General features: G+C 44.2%; 1 protein-coding gene across 4 annotated transcripts in view; it reads left to right on the top strand.

Annotated features, from left to right (window-relative positions):
• Positions 1-23,987, top strand: part of Setbp1 (SET binding protein 1) — a 352,676-nt gene that overhangs the window by 19,876 nt on the left and 308,813 nt on the right. The gene's annotated exons all lie outside the window — the stretch shown is intronic.

Genomic DNA, 23,987 nt, shown 5'->3' with positions numbered 1-23,987 from the left:
CTCTTTGTGTGTTACTATTATTTCTGAATCATCAGTCTCCTTATAGAATATTTAGGGTCTCCGGAATGAATGTCTCTGGTATGGTCTTGGTATAATATCTGGTTTATTATTATATCTTCAACTCACCTGGAAAAACAAAGAGACTAGAGTTGTAATTTTGGAGCATCCTATTTATTGCCTGGTAGCCAATTGGCTGGATCAGCCAAACCCTGACCAAAAGTTTGTTTGTTTGTTTGTTTTGCTTTACATTTGCATCTGGTCACATAGTTAAGAGTGGGATGATGAAAAACTGGTCGATCAGAGCAATCAAGAAATGTTACAACTTCCGTTTAATTTCATTTAATTTTCATTAGTGATGTTGGTCTTTCTAAGATGAATGGTTCCCCTGACTGAAGAATCCAGACTTCTTGGTAGCTGAGGCTCCAGCAGGGCTGATATCTTCATCCTGGAAGCCACTGATGAGTGTAGAGCTGGCACTTTAGAAGGCAGAGGGCAGTGATTGGCTCAAGTCTTTGTGTAGCACATCATGGACTTTAAAAGTTGGGTAATGAATGAACTTGTTTGGTTGTCATTTTCCTCCTAAAAGGCAAGTACAGATATGCAAAGCCACTGGAGCTGGTTTGTGGTGTTGGTTGGGAATGGATGGGTCCAAGTTTCATTAATTTATCTTGGAGGTGACAATGACTTCCATTCTTGGGAGGGGTGTGGCACTCAGCTATGAAAGCAGAGGACTCTGCCTTAGTATGGAAAGTTCTTTTTTTCAATAACTTGGCTCTGAGGATGGCTCTGAAAGATGCCCTTTGGCTGGCAGAGTTTGGGGGTTCTAGGTAGGAAGTGCTAGCCATTGGCTTAGTCAATCTCCTTGTCTTTTGGTCATTTATATGGCCTTTCGTCAGGGTAGACTAGATGGTGCCAATGACAGGACCACTCAACTTATAGCCATCCGAAGTCTTTTAAGCTCTGGGATAGTTATTTTCAATAAAACCACTAGGAATCCTATTAATTCTTTAGTGTAAGACTGAGTCTTTCTTCATGTAAGGTGTTTGGACAGATTTGTTGCATTTAAAATCCAAATACAGAGCCCAGAAGAAACTTTCTAGGGTAACTAACTCCTCACGGTATGCCCAATAAACCTGTTCTGGTTTTAAAACTGAAAATACTGCATTCGGGGACCCTCCCTCTCACATCCTGGAAAACCAGGATAGTTGGCTTCCCTGCTGTAACATTTTGAAACACAATCTTTAGAGATAGACTTGTTTTTCCAGGGCAAAGAGATGGTGCCTTCCACTCCCCACATTACAACTTTGTAGTGACTTCTGGGTTCTCTTTTGAAAAACCAAAGGTTACCTTGACACATGCAGAAACTTTTGAGATGCTTACAAGAAGATGCCATAGGCTCTATTTAGGAAGTGAGGCATTGCTGGAGAGATTGGATGCTTTAGCTTTGAAAAAGAGTATTTTTGATTCTGGCCACTGAGATGACCAGTTCTTTGTGTGTTGTTGGATTCTTGTGTGAGGGGGAAATCTTGGAATCTGTTACTTTTGGGGAACATTTTCCATCCAATCCTCATCAGTGCTAGATTTTGAGCAGAGCCCATGGTTTTGGTTATGTAAACCCAAATTATGGCACCATAAAGATAATAAGTTGTCCTGATTGGGTATAACTTTCTTTAAAGCCACAGATTATTCCCAAATCTTCTGCCCATTGGAATGCCTCAGATTAATGTTTCGGAATTTGTGACATAAAGATAACTTCAAAGCTGAAATGTGCATTGGACTGAAGTTCTCATATCTGATATCCTCAGGCTGCTAGAAACGCACCAAAAATCCAGGTGCCGTTTAGGAACTTTATTGGAAAAGAGAGATAAAATTGTTTATTTGACTATGTGATTTGCCAAGTAAACATTTATATTCCTAAGCAATTGGAGGGAGTGGAAAAAAAAGAAGGAGAAGAGCTATATTTCAATATACAATGTTATTTTGTGATGATGTTGTGATGGAAATATCATACAATTTTTTTTATGGCTAGAAGCTTGTTTCATATTGTGTATTTCCATCCTCCCTCCATTTATTTATACCTCAGGCTGTTGCCTTCCAGAAATGAATGAATAAAGTTATCAGCATGGAGTCATAATTACTTGATAGATCATCAGAACCTTCTCTGATCTCTATTGGATTAGAATGTTCACTTTATCACCCTTTAAATTTCTGTTGTTTTGCAACCGGAAAGTAATCAATGCTGAAGGTGAAACTTGGTCTACCATCTCTATGGAAAAGTTCAGTAGCATGAGCTTGAACAATTTGTACAAATGGGAAGTATGTGATCAGTTAATATGGATGGAGAAAACACAAAGAGGGAATTTTGTAAGTAACAGTTCATCATCTGACCCTGAAATCAAGGCTTCTGGATCTTTTCAATGAAGTGAGCCTGCTTTTGAAGAAGCACACAGGGAGTGGTCCCTGGGAATCAACTCCCATGATAGCTCCTAGGAAGGAGGCCCTGTTGAGCTGGTCCTTGAGCTGGTTGGGATTCTTGCTTAGGAGTCATCAGCACATATGTGCTGGCGTAGACAGGGGGTGGCTGACTGCAACGCATGGTGCTAAATCCAGCCCCCTTCCTGTTTATGTACAGCTTACATGGAAAGAATAATTTTTACATTTTTAAAAGACCAGAAGAAAATCCAAAGAAGAATAATATTTTCAAATATGTTATACTTATATGAAATTCAAATTTCAGTGTCTGCAAATAAAGTTTTATTGGAGCAGAGCCAAGTCCATTTTGTTTACATTTTGTCTACAACTGCTTTTGAATGGAGTAGCAGAGTTGAATAGTTGTCACCAAGACCCTATGGCCTGCAAAGCTTGAACTATTTACCATCTGGCTCTTGTAAAAAATGATCATCAACCCTTCTCTTAAGGAAAGGCATAGAGTTTTAGGATAACAGCAGTTTTATCTTATTTTGTTTTGTTTTTAATGATTCAGCTTCCAAGTTTGGAGGCTGGGAGAAACTGGGTGTTACTGTGTGTGTGTGTGTGTGTGTGTGTGTGTTTAAGTGAACCAATTAATTTTGTTCATATGATTGTTTGACAGCCTCCAGCAAAGACAACTTATATTGAATCCCACATGATTTTCTTTTTCATTGGTTTTTGTAAAAAGAAAGCTCTGTGGGAAAATGTTAGTAGGACTTACATATCACAAACTAAGTTCTCTGCTAAGTTAACTCTAGTTATATGTGGTCTGCAGCTTTGGAGTGAAGGGGTATGCATCTGGCATCCTCTAAGTCTTTATTCCAAATTTCCATCTCAGGATTAACCCTCCAAACTGGAGAGGCATTGCAGATGTTCAGGGAGCATGGACATTTTAAGTGGTAGGCTGTAGGGACAGACCCATGAAAATGCCACCTCACTAGCTCAGGGACGCATGGACTTTTCTAACTAGGGTGCCAGTCTCCTCCTTTTGGTAGGAAATTAGGATAGCAATTGAGATGCTCTTTGGGAGAGGGTTTATGATGAATGGATTTACATAGGGCATGAAAGAAGCATTTGGTAGGAAATAGAAGCTGAAAAGAGCTCAGAAAATACTTCAGGGCTTTGCAGATGAACTGTACACGTGCATCTTGTTCTTTGCATCTTAAACTTACTTAGGTAAGTTCCAGAATAACTTATGCTTATTCTAATTCCCTTCTAGGTCAGTCAGTGAATACAGCAGAGATAATAAAGATGCATATCTATAAGCAAGCGCCGGTACCAAAAAAGAGCATAAAAAGTTCTAGCAGTGACAGTGTTTTGAGGATGTCCTCAGCTGGGCAGAACTTGGTAGCTCTTCTTCTTCTTGAAGATTATGGTAGCCAGTTTCTATAGCAAGAGAAGGGGAGGAGGACCTTGATGGGGTTTTGGGAATTTGGATGTGCAGTGTAACCTTGCCGAAGTCCGGCTTCTTCATCTGCCAAACAGAGATGGTACTTTCTCCTCAATGGAAGATTTTAGGAAAAATAAATAGCTAATTTTCTTCTGCTGTGAGCACAGATCATAATAACAGACTTAGTTTATTCAGCTGTATGGTAGGCCTTCTGCTAAATGTTTGACATGTATTCACCTTCTCAATTAATCCTTACAACAATCCTGCTGGGTGGATATTATTTATTTACAGATGAGGAAATTGAGGCTTAGATTGCTCTAGAGGAGCAAGAGCCAGACTGGGCAAGGTTTGTCTTTGAAGCTAATTCTTTTAAGACTACAAAAATAATTCCGGTCCTTGCACTCTGTAAAAGTAAATGACCACTGGAAGGTAAGGATCACTGGAGCGTGTCTGCCACACTTTCCCACCTTAGCTGGAGAGTTTGCATCATAATCTGACACATTTTCCTTAATTCCAAGAGTTTCAGGGTGTTTGAGGGGACTCCAAAGCCAATGACTTAAAATCTTATTTTTTTCCTTTATAGGGTTTATAATTTTTGTGTGTGTTTGTGGTACTGGGAATTATACCCTGGGGTGCTTTGCCAATGAATCATATCCTTAGCCCTTTTTATTTTTTTTTTATTCTGAGATAGGATCTCACTAAGTTGCCCAGGCTGACCTTGAACATGGAATCCCCTTGCCTCAGTCTCTAGAGTATCTGAGGTTATAGATACGCACCTACCTTGCTGAGTTTAGAAAATTTATTTATTTTTGACAAAACCACAACTTCTGTTTTATTTCTTTGGACTAATTTTCCCTCCTGGCCAGCTCTATTGGGAGAAATCATCTCCTCCAGTAGCAAGGACTTCCATCTCTGTCCATGAAGTGTCTGTTGTAGTTGGAGACATAGCTCAGGATTTGTCCATGGCAACCCCATTTGGCCATTTTTGTGTCTATGGGAAGATCATTGAGTCTGTTCTGAGTGCAGCCCTCTTTTGGGAAGTGCAATAAGTCCTGCCTTTGTTTACTCAGTCTTGAAGTAGCACCTTCTTTGTAAAGTATGGATAGGAAAAAGATTCTTCAGGCTGTAGATGGAAAGCAAAGCTGGTGTCCGACTGCAGAAAGTGAGGAATGTACAATGAAATAATGGATTGGATTTAATGATGTAATAATGAGATTGTTCAGCAGGCTTCAAACTGGGGATAGGAGGTGGCTGGGGGTCTGTGATTTGGTGCAGGGGATCTTAAAATGGGAGAGACAGGAGGGAGCCTTTTGGAAATACAGTTGTCAGCAAGGAGGGTCTCTGTGGTTATCCATTTTTCCTGGAGGGTGTTGAGTGGCACATTTCTCTCTTGACCCTTTATGGTTGTAGCAGTTTGGTACATCAAGTCAGTGACGACGAGTCATTGGGTGGGTGTTGGGCAGGAGGTGAGAGGTGGCTTGCTTCACTGATGACTCAGATTGCCTAAATACACTTGTGGGTGGCCCTACCCATCCACCAGCAAGCCTCTCACCCTCCTTGTGGCTCAAGTGTTCTTGTTTGTCATTGTTTTGCCCATCAGCTTCTGGTCACTCTTTGCTGTGTCAAAGGCTTGGCTTCTAGAACAGAATGTGGTGCTTCCAACTCCTGAGCATCTGAACTTTGTCCTCCATGATGCTTTCACCAGGTCAAGAGGGCAGGTCTTTGCCAGCATTTCTTCACAAGAAGCTGGATTCCTGCTCCTGTTTAATTTAATTTCTTTTCTGGAGAGATTTAAAGTTTCTTTCAAAGCAGGACATTCCTATTTATTCATCAAAGTGCCTGGAAATTTTGTTTCCTAAATAGCTTTTCTGTCTGGTTATTTTATAGCTAAAGCAGCATGCAGGAGGGTGAATGACCTTTTCAGTGAAGTATTAGTCTCCCCAGGGCAACAGGCACCGTTTGACAGGTGGAGCTGAAGAAGCCAGGGGAACAATGTTGGACGTGGAGATGGCAGCCCTGGGCACCAGCCCTGCCTCTATTATTAATTCCAGAGAGAATGCTTGAGGTCCCTGGGTCTCTTTCTACAAGTTAAAGAAAAAGGAGAAGGAGAGGAAAAAGGAAAAGAAGAAGAAAAACAACAGATTTTGATCTCTAAGGCCTTATTTCTGTTCTTAGTAATAGAAACATTAGAAACTACCCTATTGGAGGGGCTGGGGAGGCTGTCTCTTTAACACTAGTTACTATAAAAATAGATACTTAACCCCTCTTTGGACCCACTTTTACATCATCACATTGTTTCCTTTCTGCCCAAAATATCAAAATTCTTGAGATCATGGGAGTGAGTACCAGAGTTGAGCTTAAAAAGTAGTGAGATTTACCCAAACTGTGTTCCATGAAGATATTCTAGTGTTTTTTTTAGTGCTGTCCCCACCCCAAACTTCTTGGGTTGGTCTTTCTTCCTTCCTAGGTTAGGGATCTTCTGGGAGTTTGAAACACTGAGCTGGCTTGTTTCCTCTTGGTGTTGGTATTCCCTTACCATTGCTCTCAGGACTTTCATTGGACATTCTTTGTGAACTCCGTGCCATTGAAGATCAATCTGGCAGGGAAATATGTTCTGTGGACAGTCATTCACTCCCTAGGTGTGGCCAGCGTGCTCCCTGCAGGACCCCCCAGGTGAGGAGTGCAGGGTATGTTGGAGACAGACTCTCTTCTGAGAGGAGATGGGAACTGGGATCCTCCATTCTGGAATGGGCTCCCCTCTGCCCTGGCTGGAGAGATCCTGCAGTAGAACTTGGCCTCCTTTACTTCCTGGCTCTGCACAACCTCAGGCAAGTTACTCAGCCTCTTGAAGACCTTTCCTGACTGCATGAAAATCAAGGGCACAGCAGCACTCATTGTCACTGTCACTGTGAAGATCAAAGCGTCTTTTGGGCACTTAGGACAGCCCCCAGGCAGCATGATGCACTGATTCCTGTCTTCTATCTCTGTGTCTCTTCCTTGATCAGGGCACAGAGCAGGCACACAGGGACCTGCATAGTGCTAAGTGATAGCTAGGGCAGCCTCAGTGTCCGGGATGATGCCTACACCAGTGTCCATTAGTAGAGCAAACCACTGAATTAAATCTGTTTTTTTTTTTTTTTTTCTGTTTTTTTTTTTTTTTTTTTTTTTTGTGGTGGTAGTGTTGGGNACATCTGATTAATCTTTGGTTTTTTTTTTTTTCTGTTTTCAGTTTTTTTTTTTTTTTTTTTTTTTTGTGGTGGTAGTGTTGGGGATTGCTTATGTGGATTTATTTAGAGATGTTCAAAGGTCTTTTCATCTCTGTGGTCATTTATCTCTCAAGCTAGGATTACTGCTGAGCACAAAGGATGACTCAAAATGAAAGTTTCAAAGTGATGTCAAAGGAACCACCAAGTGGGGTTCAGCTGGCATCTACTGGCCTCTGCAGAGTGGCCCCCACCTCCACCACTGCGGTTCCACCCCCTACAGAAAGGCCTCTCCTTTCTACATCTCCAGTGGACCTTCAGTTGCATTTCCTCTTTTATTTTTAATAAAAGGCAAGAGAAACAATCTCTTCTTGCCCTTCCCCCAACCCCATCCGCTTCTGATTGCTGCAGATTTAAGTAAAAAAAAATCCCATCTTCAAAGTTCAACCCAGAGAACATCCCACGACATCGCCCACCTGCCTTGCTTGTTCACTACACATGAGGGGCTTTGGCCAGGAAGCTGTGGGCTCTGGCTAGGGCAGGGAGCCCAGGGAGGTGGCGGGGAGGTTCTCGGAGCACAGGCCAGAGACCTTGGTTCTGGCTTCTGACAGCATTAAGTAAAGAAAACAAACAGCACAAGGCATTGAAATCTTGCACTTCAGGGTATTTTCTTTATCCATGATAAAGTCAAAATTTGTGTTATAATTTGCATGGGGCCAACTCGTTGGGAGTTGAGTTTCAACTTGCATGGCCCTCAGGGTAACTTATCATGGTGGGAGGTGATGGGGTTCTGGGCATTCCCCACAAGGAGAGGAAGTCGGTGGCCAGAGGGAGAGAGCCTGTCAGAGGAGCAGGAAGGACTTAGTAGAACCAGGTCCCCAGGAGGTCTAGGGACAAACACCATGCAGATTCAGTCTCAATGTATTACGCCCAGTGTGGACAGGAGTCTGAATATGTACTGGCTGGTGAGGCAGACAGCCTCTGGACAAACTAAGGCTGCCATCCATTGGGATGTGCCAGAACAGGACAGCCAGAGCCCTGCATTGTAGGAAGTGCCAGGTGTGTCATTGTGAGGGCTCCTTCCCACCTTCCATGCATCCTGGGGTATTGTACCCTGTGCTGGCAAGGACCCCCTCCCACCCATTTCTCTCTGAAGTCCCAGGTTGTTGATTTCTGCTCTTTATCTTGCTCTTTACCCCTCCTTCCCAGAGCCAATTTTCCTCCCCTCCTCTCCGCCTGTGACCTCACCAGGGGAAACAGTGGAGGCCTTTATTTACTCTGGGAAAGTCCGAGCAGTTCCCACCTTGTGAGGCCAGTTGATAATCATCGTCAGTATCAAATGCAGGTTGCTTCACTGTGTTTTCTAGACCTCATTTATCTCATGTTTTTCTCCCCAGGTGGTCTTTTATTTATTTATTTATTTACTTATTTATTTAGCCTTCTGGGAGCTTCTAGCCAGCTTCCTAGTAAGGAATAGGAGGTGAGCGGTGCGTAGGACTTTCTCAAAAGGAGGTACACAGTGGCTTTGTCCTTGAATATAGGTCACAGGGCCTAACCCATAAAAAGTTACCACTTACAGATAGACATTTGCCCAGGAGTGTGGTAGCCCTCGGTGCCAGGTGGGTGAGTGGTGAATGAGAACCCAGCTCAGGCATTTCAGCACGTTTCCTGACAGGCTCTTGGTGGATCACCAGTGTAGTTAAAGGGGCTCTGAGTTTACAGTGGGACGTTTTATGATCTCTACATCTCTGTCCTTTCAGGGGAACAAGTGCTGTCACTTAAATAACTGGCAGGTCAGTGTGTCGGGCGGGGCTTTGAGTGCTACTAGATCTTAAGGGAAATCAAGGCTGGGAGTCCAGAAAGCATCTGAGAGTGAGGAGCTAAGTCCAGTGAGGACACAGGCTACACATAGGCACCAGGTCAGAAGGTGAGAATGGCTGATAACAAAAGCTCAGGTCAAAAGAATGGCATGGGTCCACCACCGACTCACGCTTGGAAAACCAGGGTATCACTGAAGGTGAGAAAAGTCTCCGGAAGTGTCCATGAGCAGCCCTCTTGAACGGAACACACCTTCCCAAATCCCTAGTGCAGTGATTTGGCTGCTGGTCAGAGGGGACTTGCTTCTTCTTTAGGCTGCTCTTCATTGTATTGCACTACGGTCATCTTCTCTCAAGCACAAGTATTTCAACTTCCTGAAAGGGTTCTTTGGATCTCTAATGCCAAATCACCCTGATTCTTAAGCTAGGAATACTGGTTTGCCTGTGTCCCACCTAATAGGCATAGCTGGAGAGTGCTCACGGAGCATAGTGCAATACCAGGAAGTGGTCTGGCCTCTGGAATGCCAGGGCATTATAACCTCCTCTGTCACAGACAAAATGCTCCTATTAACATGTTTCTCTTCTATACCAGCTTTCTGGCAACTTTGCCATTGTTGATGTGCACTGAAATTAAGTTCAAGGAAACCCTCCAAATTAACATTGACTTATGCTACTTTTGATGGTCCAAACCATAACTTCCTGCCTTCAGTGGATTCTCCGGGCCAAAATTCAAGTGTTTGCATTGTTTTATTGTCATCTCTTTTTGTATAATTCCAGGCAGAGATGTGAATCAATTATTAGTCAAGTGGTCTGGTTGGGGCCTAAGGAACTTCAGAGAACACTCAGACACCCTGGATGGTGCAGATGCCCATCTCAGTAAGATTCTTTTCTATGCATTGTTTAGCAAGACCTCATGAAACAGCGTACTCTGCCATCTCTGAAACTGGTTTCTCATGTCCTCCCTGGCTTCCTTTATTTAAAGGAAAAGACTAGTAAATGTATGTTGTCAAAGTAAAGATTTTCTTCTCAGTTATGCTGTAAGCTCTCTGAGGACAGGAATTATATCTTTGATCCATCTGACAGACACAAATTTTACTTCCCTGGCTTAGATGCCACAAATTATTGTTAGCTCTCTGCCAGTGTAGGTAGTTCCCTGGAAAGTACCTTCTCTATCAAAACAGCTTCTGCCCTGTTGGCTCTGTGTATTGTGTTGCTTCTTTAAAAACATTTGAAAACTTTCCTCCCTTCCCCTTTCTGTGCTCGCATCCTCATACATTGTGGCAGGATTGAGGCATGGAAATTCTACTGTATCTACAGAGTTGTGCAGTGTGTTTAGCAGAAGTGGTGTATCTGCCATAGAAAGATCTTGTTAGGGAAAATTGATCTCAGGACATCTAGGGAAAAACCCAAGGCAGTAAATAAATTGTCAAAATATGTGTTTCAGATAATGCATGGTATGGAAAATTGATAGCAACCATCACATCTGCTTACCACCTTTACAAAGAATGCTCACATCTGCCCAACCGCTGTCTCTTTATGGTTTGTTCTTAGGATAGTTCAGTGAAGTAGCTGTTAATCCTCCTTGTTTTATAGACTGGGGAAACGGACTCTGAGGGTTTTCTTAATGGCTTGCCTGAGGTTGCAGTTAATTACTGGGTGGGTGGGGGGTATTGAGTATTCAAATCCTCAGGTCCCCTGGTTTTTAACAGCAGGATGCTATCATTGAAAGAACCCATCCTCACCATCTTGCTGGTGCTGTTTTTTGGTACAGGGATTCAACCCAGGGACAGTTACCCATTGAGCCACATCCTCAGCCCTTTTTTGTATTTTATTTAGAGACAGGGTGTCGCTGAGTTGCTTAGGGTTTCGTTAAGTTGCTGAGGCTGGCTTTGAACTCATGATCTTCCTGCCTTAGCCTTCTGAGCTGCTGGGATTACAGGTGTGTGCCGCCGTGCCCAGCTCCCTTGTTGGTGCATCTCTAAAGAGAGAATAGTTGAGTCCCTTGCAGCTCGCCCAGTTGTTCCTGCACTCAGACCTAGGCTGTGGGGAAATCCTGAGCCTGGCAGCTTCATCCTAGAGCCCCACAGTTCCTCGCTGGACCTCCCTCTCCTGCTGGAAAGCTCCAAAGAGCTCAGCGGCAGTGAGAGCCGGCATGAGGGGATGGGCTGGTGGTGCATCACTATAGGATGCCAGGTCTTTGTGACTTAGTCCAGAAGTTATTTATAGGCATTCTAAGGTGTCCTTGTTTGGTATGAAAATGCACCAAAGGTCTCCTTCCAAGACTCTGTGGTGACCTGACTTGAGACTCCCAGAAAGATAGCTGTTCCAAGAGAGAGGTTCTGAGTTCCAGCGCCCATTCTGCATATTGCAAAGGAATCAGTGTTTTCTCTTATTTAATGAGGGATTCATAATATTCTCTCCTACTTTCATATACTATTTTGAAGATAACCTGAAAGAATGAGAGTAGAGAGGTTTTGAAATGCTAGGGGGCAGTGGAACTAGAAGATGTCCTTCTTTAGAACTATTCTGTAGTAGATTTCAAACAAACTATAGTCTCCAATTAAACTTTTCCATCATTTCCTACAGTGTCCTCTCTCTGCCCGAACTCTCTGCTCTGCTGTTAATAAAGCCCCCAGACGTGGCTGTGATGGACAACAGCTGCAGGTTGGAAGTGGTCAGCCGCCAAGCCCAGATACCCGCCACATGGTGTAATTGCCCTTTGTGAAATTCTGGGGTGAGAGGTCAGCCCTCCTCGCCTATCTTTGTCACTTCTCAGTCATCTGTATCCTGGTGGCAGTTGTGTTATCCCAGCATCCTTCCCTTATCCCCCCCCCCCACCCCACCCCCGGCTCTTGGAGCCCAGGAAAAAACCATCTGCTGAGTTGGCTTTCAGAAGATTTTTTTTTTTAAATACCAATTTCCCTTTGTTCCGAGGCAACCTCCAATCAGGGCTGGTGTCTGCCGGGTTTGGCGAAAGGCTGGTATTGTGTTTCATGCTCCCGGAGGAAAGGTTGTCCACTTGCTTTTCTTTTTGATTCGATTCCCTGCCACTCTGCAGACAGTCAGAGGTTGCAGCTGCTGCTGTCAGCTGGAATGGGGGACCCCTTGTTTAAGAACCTACACGAGAATCCCTTGGCAGGGGGAAGAAAATAGAAAAAAAACAAAAATCAAACCAAAAATAAAACAGGGAAAAATATCAAAATCACTACTCATCCAAGTCCCTCTTCCTGTTCTCAACCTGTCCTGTAAGTCACACCAAGATCCTACTGGCTGGCTGCTTAGGGTGGGCCCTGCAGTTGTCCAAGATTTTGTTGAAGAGTCTTTGGTGTTCAGCCTCTGAACACCTGGTCTCTTTCTTAAAAATGTGACCTGCTCATCAGAGGCACAGGACTGGCATTCTCTTTGAAAGCCTGAATCACAGAGAAGCCTGTTGGCTGTGCAGGTAGCTCTCCCAGGTGTGACAACATTTCAGTGCTCAGAGGAGCTGGGGACCTTGCCACATATCTGACACACACAGTCTACAAAGTCTTCCCTATAAATACAATGTAGATATCATTATTCCCATTCTACAGATGAAGTCAGTGAGGCACAGAGTCTTTCCTGGGGTCTGCAGAGGAGCTGGGAAGTGGTAACCACAGTGTGCTTGGCCTTTAAATTCCAGGCAGCTGATCAGGGCTCCTGAACCTGAGGTGGGAACCAGGGACCCTCACCTGCTGGCCCTGCCTTGGAGAGGGTCCGTGGTGAGGACTTTCCTTGATTCTTCCATTTCTCGTTGAAATGAGATAGATGTCAGTAGTTTAATGTCAGGGCAGCTGGAGAGGCAGTTTGGTCATTTTTTTTCCTTCTTTGGTACCAGGAACTGAACCCAGGGGCACTTAACCACTGAGTTACATTCCAAGACTTTTTTAGATTTTATTTTGAGATAGATCACATTGACTTGCTTACGAACTTGCTAAGTTGCTGAGGTTGGCTTTGAACTTGTGATCTTCCTGCCTCATCCTGCCAAGCCTGACCAGTTTGGATAAACTTGTGATAGTGTCATAGGATCTTCCAATTCTGTAACTCAGGTGGTGGTGGTTCTGGTTTTCCTCCTCCTCCTCCTCCTCCTCCTCTTCTTCTTCTTCTTCTTCTTCTTCTTCTTCTTCTCTCTCTCTCTCTCTCTCTCTCTCTCTCTCTCTCTCTTTTCCCATATCCTCTTGGCAGGTTTAGTAAGTGCCTTGGATGCAATCTCTCGGGTTATCTTGTGACTTTGCAGCCTTTGCCCTCTCTGCTCACCCAGTCTTATCTCCTCAGGGGCCTTTGCAAGCTGTGGCTCTCTACAAAAGAAAACATGCATCTTGCTCCTTTGTGCTGATGACAGCAAGGGTTGGGGAAACCAACATGCAAGGAATTGGTAAAAATCCATAAAATTCAAAAAGATGTTCCTCAGTACATCATTTCTTCCCTCCTATCACCGTCGGTCAGGGTCTATAACCCAGAGCACTGCGGGTGTTAGGATTCCCCCAAAGTGGTGCACAAAATAAAACAAAAACCCAAGGAAGAGAGACAGAGACAGAGAGACACAGAGGTCAGAGATATCTTCTTTTGCTTTTTTTTTTAATGTAGGACATGATATGTGTTGTCAATGTGCATTAGTGTGAATATAAACTTAAAATATGACATAGATTCCTGTATATTGAAAGTTCTTAAAATATGTCATAGATTCCTGTCAACATATATTGTAAGATATGTGTATTATAAGAAATGTAGCAATGTTACTACTGGGCAATATACTCAACTTTGTCCCTGAACCTGTCTAAATAGAGTCTTTCAGAAGCATCTTGCCACATGAAATGAGGGGATTCTTACTAGATGCTCTCTCTCATCCTTTCTTTTCTAATGTGATCTAGGCATGAAAATAAATTGTGTCCAAAGCAATTAGCCCAGAGACACATTGAACTTGATGAAGGAGGAGGTGAGTGATGAATGTCCACAGACTGGGTGGCAGTTGGGTACAGGTTCTGGAACTCAGAAATCACCCCTATGCTCAGGCTTCCCAGCTGATATGCGATTTATGTATCCAGAAAGCTCAATTTCACCTAAAGCTGCAGATCCTGGAGCTGTGAGTGTAGAAGCAGCAGCAGGAAGTAGTAAAAGGGACCTTTGACTTTGGAACAGTGGGCTCTGCTGAAGCTGGGAAGGATGGTCTATCAGAGAAAGAGAGAGAGATAGAGAGAGAGAGAGAGAGAGAGAGAGAGAGAGAGAGAGAGAGAGAGCACCTCCGAGGTCCACTAAGTGGTACTTGGATGCCCTTGCCAATGCTAATTATCCCACTTAAAGTGCTCTCTTCCCCAGCATCATTGAATCATTCATTAATTTTTTTCACCTGTTCAATCGAAGATATCTTCTTCAATAATTGTTTGTTGCATGCCAGGCAATGTTATAGATATAACAGAATTGTTCCTTAAACATCACAGTGTGGTAACTTTGCTTCTCTGACTGGTAAGCTACATCAAAGTAGGAACTGAGACAGGAAGACTTCTCCATAGTGACCCAGCTGGAAAAGAGAATGTCAGAGATTCTCAAAAATACCTTGTAAACTGGCTAGTCAGTTTGATTGAGTGATAGGCATGGTCTATGCCTAATTAAAAAGACAAGAAGCTCCGGTAAGGAGAGCCAGATGAGATGGGAGTGGAAGGCATTCTTTCCGGTGGTGTCTGTTTGAGGACACGTGTGGCTGTCTGGCACTGTTGTGTTTAATTTATACGATCTTCTTGAGATACCCAGAATAGAAAGACAAAGGGAGAATGGAAACTTTGGTACATATTAGTCAGCTTTTTGTCACTGTGACCAAAACACTTAACAAGTACAACTCAGGGGAGAAAAAGTTCATTTAGGGCTCATAGTTTCACAGGTCTCAGTCCATAGACAGCCCACTCCATTGCTCTGGGCCTGAAATGAGGCAGAACATTCATGGTCAAGAACATCAAGTGGCAGAGGAAAGCAGCTCACCTCCTGGCAGCCTGGAAACAGAAGGTAGGGGGAGGAGCCACAAGGAAGATGAACCCTTCCAGGGCATGTCCCCAGTGACCCACCTCCTGCAGTCATGCCCCACCTACCTACAGTTACTACACTGTGAGTCCATTAAAGTGGGATGCACTGATTAGGTTACAGCTCTCATAAATCAATCATTCATCTCAGAATATTCCTGCATTAACACAGGAGCTTTGGGGGCACACCTCACCTCCAAACCATAACAGCAAAGAGACCTGAAAAACAAACATCACACATTATACATTTTGTCAGGGGGAAGAGAATTCAGGAAAAGTATCAGAGGAGATAGAAATGGAAATCTGAGAAACAGAAGCTCAAAAATATGGCACAGGCTCAGTGTATTGAGGCCAATCAGGTGCGAGGGCAGAGGCCATCTGCAAGAGAAGGGCGGGAAGAACAGCACCTTCGAGAAAGCATGTGAAGAAGGAGGGCAGGGAATTACATGTGCTTTTGCATCATGTCAGCATTGTAAGGTCTGGGCTGCCTTGGAAAGCCTCCATCGGTCCAGGTCACCTTTGCAGCAGAGGAGGGACAGTACTCTAGAGAAACAAGGCCTGCCGTTCTGGAACCTTTGCAAAAATGGTTGTTGTTCCACACATGTACCGGCAGATTGTTACTTATATTAAAGTCTGCTGACACCCTGTAAGGGGCAGCTGAGCAGGTGGGCCTGGGCCTGGGCTGCCCCAGGCTGACCAGCTGTGCTCCTCTTTACCTCCAGGGAGGAGCAGGTGCTGAACTTCTGGATGCTTCGCTTCCCTTTCCTTCTGGCTTCATTCCTAAATGACAGCTGACCTTTGCTCCCAATTGTAGGCCTGCAGCAGATTCCTTTCTGGCTGGGCCTTGATGGAGGGAGCAGCAGTAGCTGCTTCTGCTCATCTTCTTTGATGCAGGGAGATAATTGTTAGTCCTTGAAGTTTGTCTTTCTCCAAAAAGGACAGTCCAGCTGTGGGGGCTGTGGGCCATACAGCTTGTAAGGATTGGTGGGAAAGAGCTGGATGGGAGGGCAAATATATGAGATGGTCTAAATATAATGGAGAGAGCACTGAGGGGCTTCTCAGCAATCCACGTCCGTCTCTCATCATATTTCTCTGAGGAGCTCAGCAGCTAAAGAGCGTGGTGTGGGTCTGTGTGTGTGTGTTGGGGAGAGTTCAGTGTTGGATGCACATTAATGTGTAAGTGTGTGTATGCACATGCATGCATACATGAATATGTATGGCCTTCAGGAATGTAGATGTTAGTATACATAATCTGTGGAGGCCTGCTTGAGAAGCTGGGGACTATATTTCTGCCTGTAACCACCTGTGTTTCCTCTCCTGCCTCTTGCTCTCAGAGGTCACATCTTGAAATGAAGACACTGAAGCAGGAGCTACTGAAGTCTTTTCCAACTCCAGAATTCCAGGAAATCATCATAGAAATACCAATTTATATAAGGAGGTATTCACACGTAGGTGTGCAGGGAGACAAGCTTACCTGTAAACAAGAACCTTATCTAATCATCAGGATAACACTGTGTGTAGTTTTCTGAATAGCTGGCTACTGTAGATGTCAAATTCGTATTTGTTTGATGGTAAAGTAAACACATTCTGTCTCACCTAATATGAATGATGATTAGGGATGAGGAAGGAGGGAAATCATGCGGGCACCTGGGTGGGTGAGAGAAGGAAGAGCCATCATTCCCTGAAAGAAACCCGTGAGCTTTCCATCTTGTTGGAGAGGTCAGGCTGTGCCAGATGCTGTGGAATGTGAAAGAGTCCAAGGGAGGCATGGAGGAAGTGGAATATTTGCTCAGGCCTTGAAGAAAGCAGAGGGCTTAGCGGAGGGCAAGACTACTGGGGAGAAGGCTTCATAGTGGTGCTCAGAAGAGGGTGCAGTGCATGTGTACACCTTGGCTGTGCCCACCTGCTGGCCTGCTGGCTCAAATGGGAAATCTGGAGTAGGGGGTAGCCTTGGCAGGCCAGACTGGGGAGCTTGGACTTTTCCTAAGTACAGTAATGGAGCCTTCCTTACCTCCCATGGGAAGAAGGGAATGAGGGAATGCAGAGAACGAGCTGCTCCAAGATGTCATTCATTGCCCAGCCAGCACTGGAGGGTGGTGAGCCCAGAGGAGGAAACTAAATCCACAGCGGCACCCCGTGAAGGGCCTAAGTACACTTGGTTTTTACCATCACATTGAAGAGGCTAAGAGAGGCTTCAGGGAGGCAAGAAGAAGCAAGCTCTAACATCTTGATTCCTGCTACTTGGAGAAATTCAGTCATTTTCTGAAGAATTCATTGATTCCTTTTCTTAAGTATTCATAAGTGTCTTACTTACACTTAGGAAAAGCTGAATGGAAAGGGCCTTGAATAAAGAAGAGTGTGAGTATGCATAGAGGCTGCACTCCAACCTTTGGCCTTGGATTTGGGTTTCCCCTGGTGACGCCTGTCCTGCACAGGCTCATCAAGCCTATTGCTCTTTGCTGCCTAAGCTCAAGGTTTACTTCCTGCGTTTGGGGTGGGTTGTCACCCATAGTGTGATACAGGGTTAAATTCGCCTGGTAAGTCCTCTGTGTGTCTCTAGGCCATTTTGTTTTGTGTGTGCTTTGCCACACTTTTCTATCCTTTTGAGTTTTCCAGCTTGGCACAGGACCCGATAAATCTCTTCTGTGCCTCCCCTTCTCCAAATAAGACTGTCAGGGAAATTGGGGAGTGGGGAAAGCCAACATATGTCGGCTTCTTCCACCGTTTCCTCTCAAACTTTTTAACCACTTTCAATGGGAGCCATCCACACGCAGCATGAATGAATGAGTTGCAGTTTTTTTTTGTGTGTGTGTTGGGAAGAAATAAAAATGCAGATGGCCATGATGGGGAATTTTCCCCATCATCCAAAGGTTGGGGAACAGGGCAATAGTGTGAAAGAGTGAATTAGTTATGGCAAATCTTGTTAGTGTCCATTGTAAGCAGAAAAGCTAAGCCATCTGTGGCCACTTGCAGAATTGTTCCTTGTTTGTTCAGGCTCCCCACCGAAGCAAATCTTTGTGGCTTCTGATAATTTGCATATTGTCACTTGTTTGCCAGCTAGAGGGTGTCTGGACATGTGTCTGTGGGAGGGCATCTGTGTAGATATGTATGTGTGTGCTGGAAGGAGCCCCGTGTTGGTATTTCTTTAAAATGGGTGTTTGGGGACTGGTAGTGACTGGGCTTTGGACTTAGGGAAAGGAGGAATCCTGAGATATTCCATTTATATTACTTCGGGACATTCCTAATCCAATTGCCCTCCTGAGCTCCTACTGCTTACTCCTCCCCTGGCTCCCCTACTATCCTGACTTCTCTCATTTTTGCCTGGACTTCTAGATTCTTAATCAATGTTTTGTGTGGGAAGAGGCAGGAGGTGGCTTGGGTACCTCACAGTAGGCCAGGAGTGACACTTTAAGCTAGTGTTTGCCACCAGTGTGGCTGAATCCTTCTGTGCCCAAGATAACTGCTGTTTCATCTCCAGCCATTTTCCAAGTGGAACTCCTGTCACAAGTGCTGTCGGGTTCCAAAGGCTGCTTGGCCACCATGATTTCTAGGAACTTCCCTGGAGACACGATGTCTGTTGAGCATCACATGCACTGTGGAGGAAACAAACAAAGTTATGGAAGACATGTGTGGACGGGTTGGTGGTTGGGTCTAGGGGCCACTGAGGACCTTGTACTTGAGGCCCATAGAAGACTTAATGTAGAGGACACACAGTCAGAAGGACTCTCCATACGAGGCTTCAAGATGTCCAGGGTGCCAAAGAAGGTGTCAACTACAAGTCTTCAAAAAATCAAACAGAAAAAGTGCTCCTTCTGATAGTCATGACATCTTCCTATGGAAGGATGACATATAGGATCAGAATCTGGGACAAGTGTCAGAGTTCCTCTGTGGTTCGTTTCTTATAGCACCAATAATAGTTCCTGCCGTGGCTTTGGCAACTCAGTTGCCCAGAGTTTCCCTGCACTTTAATTTCCCTTTTGTGAAATCGACTTTTCTTTCTCCTGCTCTGCCTCTCACTTTTCCTTCTGGGAAGCAAACAGTGGCCATAAAGTGTGTGCTTTCGTCTCTTCTGGAGACCTCTCTAAGATGGACAGGCCGTGCTCTCCACAGCTATATGAGAGGGGTGGGTCAGCTGCCATTGCTTGGTGGATACACACAGAGACTGGGAAAGCAGAAAGAGACCTTGTGCATCCCCGGGGCAGTGTTCCCTTCCCAGATGAGGACAGAGAGCCCAAGTCACCTGAGTCTCATGATTTGTTTAAGATCAATCAGTGTCCATCGGGAGACAACAACAACTCTTTCTTGTCATCACAACATTGCATGCTGAAAAGGGGACAAGATGCCTGATTGCTGAGGCCAGTCATTGCCCTTGTTTGGGCTTCTGCCCTGCCCATTTGCTTGGCCCATCTTATTACAGTTTGACGCTTTTCTCTTGAACCCTCCTGAACCCGCCATGCCTTTGCCCAGGAAAATCAGATAAAGGAGCCTTTTATTTCCCAGCTGCCCTGTGCATGCAGCATTCAGAGCAGAGGGGCTGGTGATGGGGGTGGGGAGAAGAGAGAGCATTTGTCTTTCAACAGGGGCCTGACAGGAAAGCTTCACTGCCAGGCATTTTTGAGAACCAGCTAAATAATGGTCACAGCCAAGACAAAAGAGAAAACTGACCCACTAGTTATGCAGTTACTTAAACACGATTCACCCTGCATAACGCTGCCTGGGACCTGAGCTACTCCTTGCTAACGAGCCAAGAGACAGCACAATTAATTACATGGGAAGGAGTGCTATTGGGCAGGAAACTAGTCATTGCACTAGAAAAAGTCCTTAAATGTTCCCTACTTTCCTCAAATGCTCACAGAAGCACATAGAAATGGCACAGGTCACATACTGGTAGTTGTGATACAGGGATGGGGAAGAATGAGTCCGATGGTCCTGATGCAGGATGTGGAGTAAGGGGGACTAGCTAGAGCCATGGAAGTTGCAGGGATTGGGGAAGGGAGGGGCAGAGGCTTGATAGGAAATTAAGCTGAACATGACTTTTGAAGAGTCGTCCAGCAGCTCTGGCAGCTGGCTCCCACACCTGAGGTCCCAGCGCCATGCCCTTCTGGGGTTGCTAGGATTGAGGGGCAGACCTAGACTCAAAAAAAAGGACTCTGAAGAGAGAGGCTGGAAGGTCGCATTTTGGCTAGTGAGATTTGGAGCCCATTTTCAGGATATCTCCTGTCTGCTGTGATGTGCTAATTTTTCTAATCATCTTTTGATCACACGAGCAAATCCCAGCAGCACTTTTGTGACTCTAATTGCTTTAGGGGTGTCACCGTACCTCCCTTTGATTAAACCTGGTAGCTGGGAAGTCAGTGTGGTATGGAGTGTCAGGGCTGGGAAGATGAGAAGGTGAAAAGCTGGAGGATTTGAAGAGGACAGGGTCAAAGGTTAAAGGACAGGGGTTAGCAGCAGGCAAAGGCCTAGGATTGAAATATTTGCTGAAGGCTGACAGGCAGCAGAATGGAGGCAGACAAGTGGCAAATTCCTGTTTTCTCTTCTAATTGAGAAAATGTTTTGAGTGGTATTCAGTCAGACTGCATAATGAGTGGGGGTGGGGGATGGAGGTGGAGAGAGAGAATATTATTAAATCACTGCCGGAAGCCGGTTCACAGAGTTGTAGACATGTGCCATCCCCCCCCCCCCCACACACACACACACCGACCTCTTCCTCTGGGCAGCACAGCGTTCATTGCTTCGCTCATTCCACACAGGATCGCAGGGAACCTGCTTTGGATGGAGGGCTTGGGAAGTGCCCACAGGAGGTAGCATCAGACAGATGAAAAAAAGCTTCACCCCAGCAATACACCCCCCCACACCCCATGCAAGGGTAGTCAGGTCCAGGAGCAGGTGATTCCAACACAATGGGACACCCTTGATTTGATGCTCTTATTGTTGTTTTCTTTCAACACCTAAATCTTGTAATCATCAGTGTCTGCTCAGAGTTTAGTGAATAATTTTATGTAATTTTGCCTCTAAGAGAGAATATGATGTGATTACAGCACCAGGCCTGGCTGTGCCAGGGCATTGGTTCTTAATGGGGTTGCCATACACTGCCCGAAGAATGGTGTGGCAGTACTGGGACGTATGTGTGCTGAGAGGGGGAGTCCAGGTTTAGGGAGGTGCTTAGGAAATGAGGCTGTTGTGTCTTGACTCAGCCACCAGGGCTGCTTCTGCTTCTCTTCCTCCCGGCTGGGCCCTGACTGCTGTTGATTGCAAGATATGGCTCATGTATTTCAGGAGCACAGTTCTTTTAGGTTTCCAAGCGAACAGTGAGGAGCAGTGATGGTGACTTATTAAGACCTCTCTGAATTCAAGGAGCACAGGCCTAAGCAGGGCCTTGGGTTCACTTTGCAGAGAGGAGTCCCCAGAAGTGAAGTGACATTCTCAAGGTACCCTGAGAGGTGGTGGCCTGACTGGAGTCCCCTCCCCCAGGCCCCTGACTTCCCAGAGGGCTCTGGGTATGAGACCATCTCTTCCAGGAAGTGATGACTCAGATTATTTTCATCAACATGTCTCACCCCCACCCTCCTCCATTTTTTTCCCACAGCCACCAAGATCAATAATAGACTTAGACAGTTTCAATTTTAGACAATTTCCTTTTATACTTAGAAATCGATGGTTAGTGAAGGGTATTGGAGTGATACTGGTGGCTGTGGGTGGAGATGGCAGCATGAGACACTTCTAAAGGCAACGAATGAGCTTCTTTTGGCTCTCAGGTGACCTGGAGGAATTAGATGCAGAGAACCTTCATATGACCTTGTGTAGGTTTGTGAAAGATCCCTTCCTCTCCGATGTTCTTTGATTTTTAAGTTTTGGAAGGAATTTCCTTCCTTCCAGTTCAGGGACTATTCTAAACATTCATGAAATCCTTATGCAACTTTTTAACTTTAAAAACTAACCCATCTGTATTTTAACAGTTCGTTTTGTGGTAGTTCTAGGTTTTTGGATACATATTTGTTTGGATACATAGTGTTTTTGTATACATATATGTATCTAGGTCCTAGATACATATTTTTCCCCCTAAGGAAAGTAGAAACTTTGCTGTATTGCAAGGTCTAAGTTGGAAACCATCTGAAAGTTGAAACTTTCTTGAGTTCTGTTTAGTAGGCACTAAGTTAACCCTTTTATAAAATTATATGTGATACTCCCGACAATTCTAATTTCAGAGATTAAATTAATTAAATAACAAAATGGCATATCTATTGTCTGAGAGACAGCATTTGAAGTCAGGTTGACCTGATTTTAAAGTTCATATTCTTAATCACAAAGCTATATGTATGTGTGTGTGTGTGTGTGTGTGTGTGTGTGTGTGTGTGTATATATATATATATATATATCCTTCTATTGGCAGTTTAGAGGTTATAAACGGCAATAATGTTGTCTTTTAATTTCATTGAGTGTTTGATTCCAAATGACTTGAACTTGAAGTTTATTAAAATTTTAACGCCCACAAAAACTTCACAAAGGCCCTGTTTAATAAATGCCTCAAGCCACACAAATGTGTGCTCTGTTACACAATTTGTTTTGAGAATAGTATGTGGAGAAGAGCCCAAGATGAAAGAGTTTGGCTAAATTGTTCAGTGTCCCCCACATTTGCCCTCTGGTTTCCTGCCTTTGCATTCTGGGATCAACTGGGGAGATAAATCCCTCTGCATTGACCTTATTGTCTGGGAGGCAAGGGGAGCGCTGGAGATGATGGCTATCAAAGCATCTTGGGAAATTTAAAGCATTATCCAAATGCAAAATGAATGTCAGCAACTTTTTTCTTTTTTTTTTTTTTTAAACAGTCTAAACTGTTTCAGTCTCACTTTTCAGACCCTTGTTGTTGAAGTCCTTTCTCACCATGTTCATTTGGTAACTAGAATGAAGACTCTTGAATTGAAACATTGGGTTATATCAGAGATTTCATTCTCTAGAAGAGTTTTAAATGCATTTGACTCCAAAGCTTGTTTGTAGTGTGTGTGAGTATGCTATATGCACATGTGTATGAAGATGTGAGTTTTGATATACAAAGGAAAACAACTTTTTAAGATTTTTCTTTCAACACCCTTTTTTTCTGCTAACACTTGGGGTAAGAGGTTATGCTATCTGTGGCGGCTCCAGTCTCCGGGCAGGGTTTTCTCATCTCTCCCTTTTCATTTGAAAGCATCTTAGGGAATTATTGCCCAATGTTTGTTTGTGGGTCTCATAGTCATGTGTTCAAATGAGATTCTAAACTCGCTATTTCAGAGGCCAGCATCACCTTCCAGTGCCTGGGTGGGAAATAGGCAGGCACTCTGAGCTTTGGAAGAGGTTGCCAGCTGAATAATTTGAGAGGTCCAGAATGTTCCCTTCAACTTCAGCAAAACCAGCAGCTCTGTCAGCAGCCCCAACTATGTCTTCATCAAGCTCTCAAATCACCTTGAATGTGAAATCTCTACCACAATTTTAAAATTAGATTCTTGGTATCTCCTACAGACACTGAGCCAGCCCCCTCTGTGCTCTACCATCAACCTGTTGTTGAATACTTCTGGGCTCAGATGCTATTTCCTTTGTAGACTTTTGGAGTATTGTGTTTTGTAATCCTTACGTCTTAGTCTTATCCAACTTCCAAACACAGAAGGTGTGCTCCACAGTTATTACCACTTTTCTCAGAACCCAAACTAAAACCATGAGCAATCGTATCCAATGAAAAAGAGATTTGATTTGAGAGGTGGTCCTTAAAAGTCCTCTTCATTCATTCCCTTTTTTTATTATTAGATTCACTCTGAAGAAATAATGAAGGCTATCTCAGGCAGAAAAGCAAAGTCTTCTCTCATTTAACACTCATTACTTAGAAGTGTGCTAATTCTTAGAGACAGAATAATGCACTTCTCCTTTTTAAAGAGTGATTACTTTTGCACAGCTAGGCTACTTTGTTCCCACTCCTGGTTTATATAGTCTGATTTATTCCAGGGAGAAAGACAATGAGGGCACAGGCAGAAGTAGAAACCTTGAATGTTTTGTGGCTCTTTACTATTAAAGTCTGGTGATTCTCAGAACTGATTATATCTCCTTG

This window comes from Marmota marmota, unplaced genomic scaffold, assembly GCF_001458135.2.
Source record: "Marmota marmota marmota unplaced genomic scaffold, marMar, whole genome shotgun sequence".
NCBI lineage: Eukaryota > Metazoa > Chordata > Mammalia > Rodentia > Sciuridae > Marmota > Marmota marmota.
Note: the sequence above shows the minus strand (reverse complement) of the source record. Positions and strands in the feature narration are given on the sequence as shown.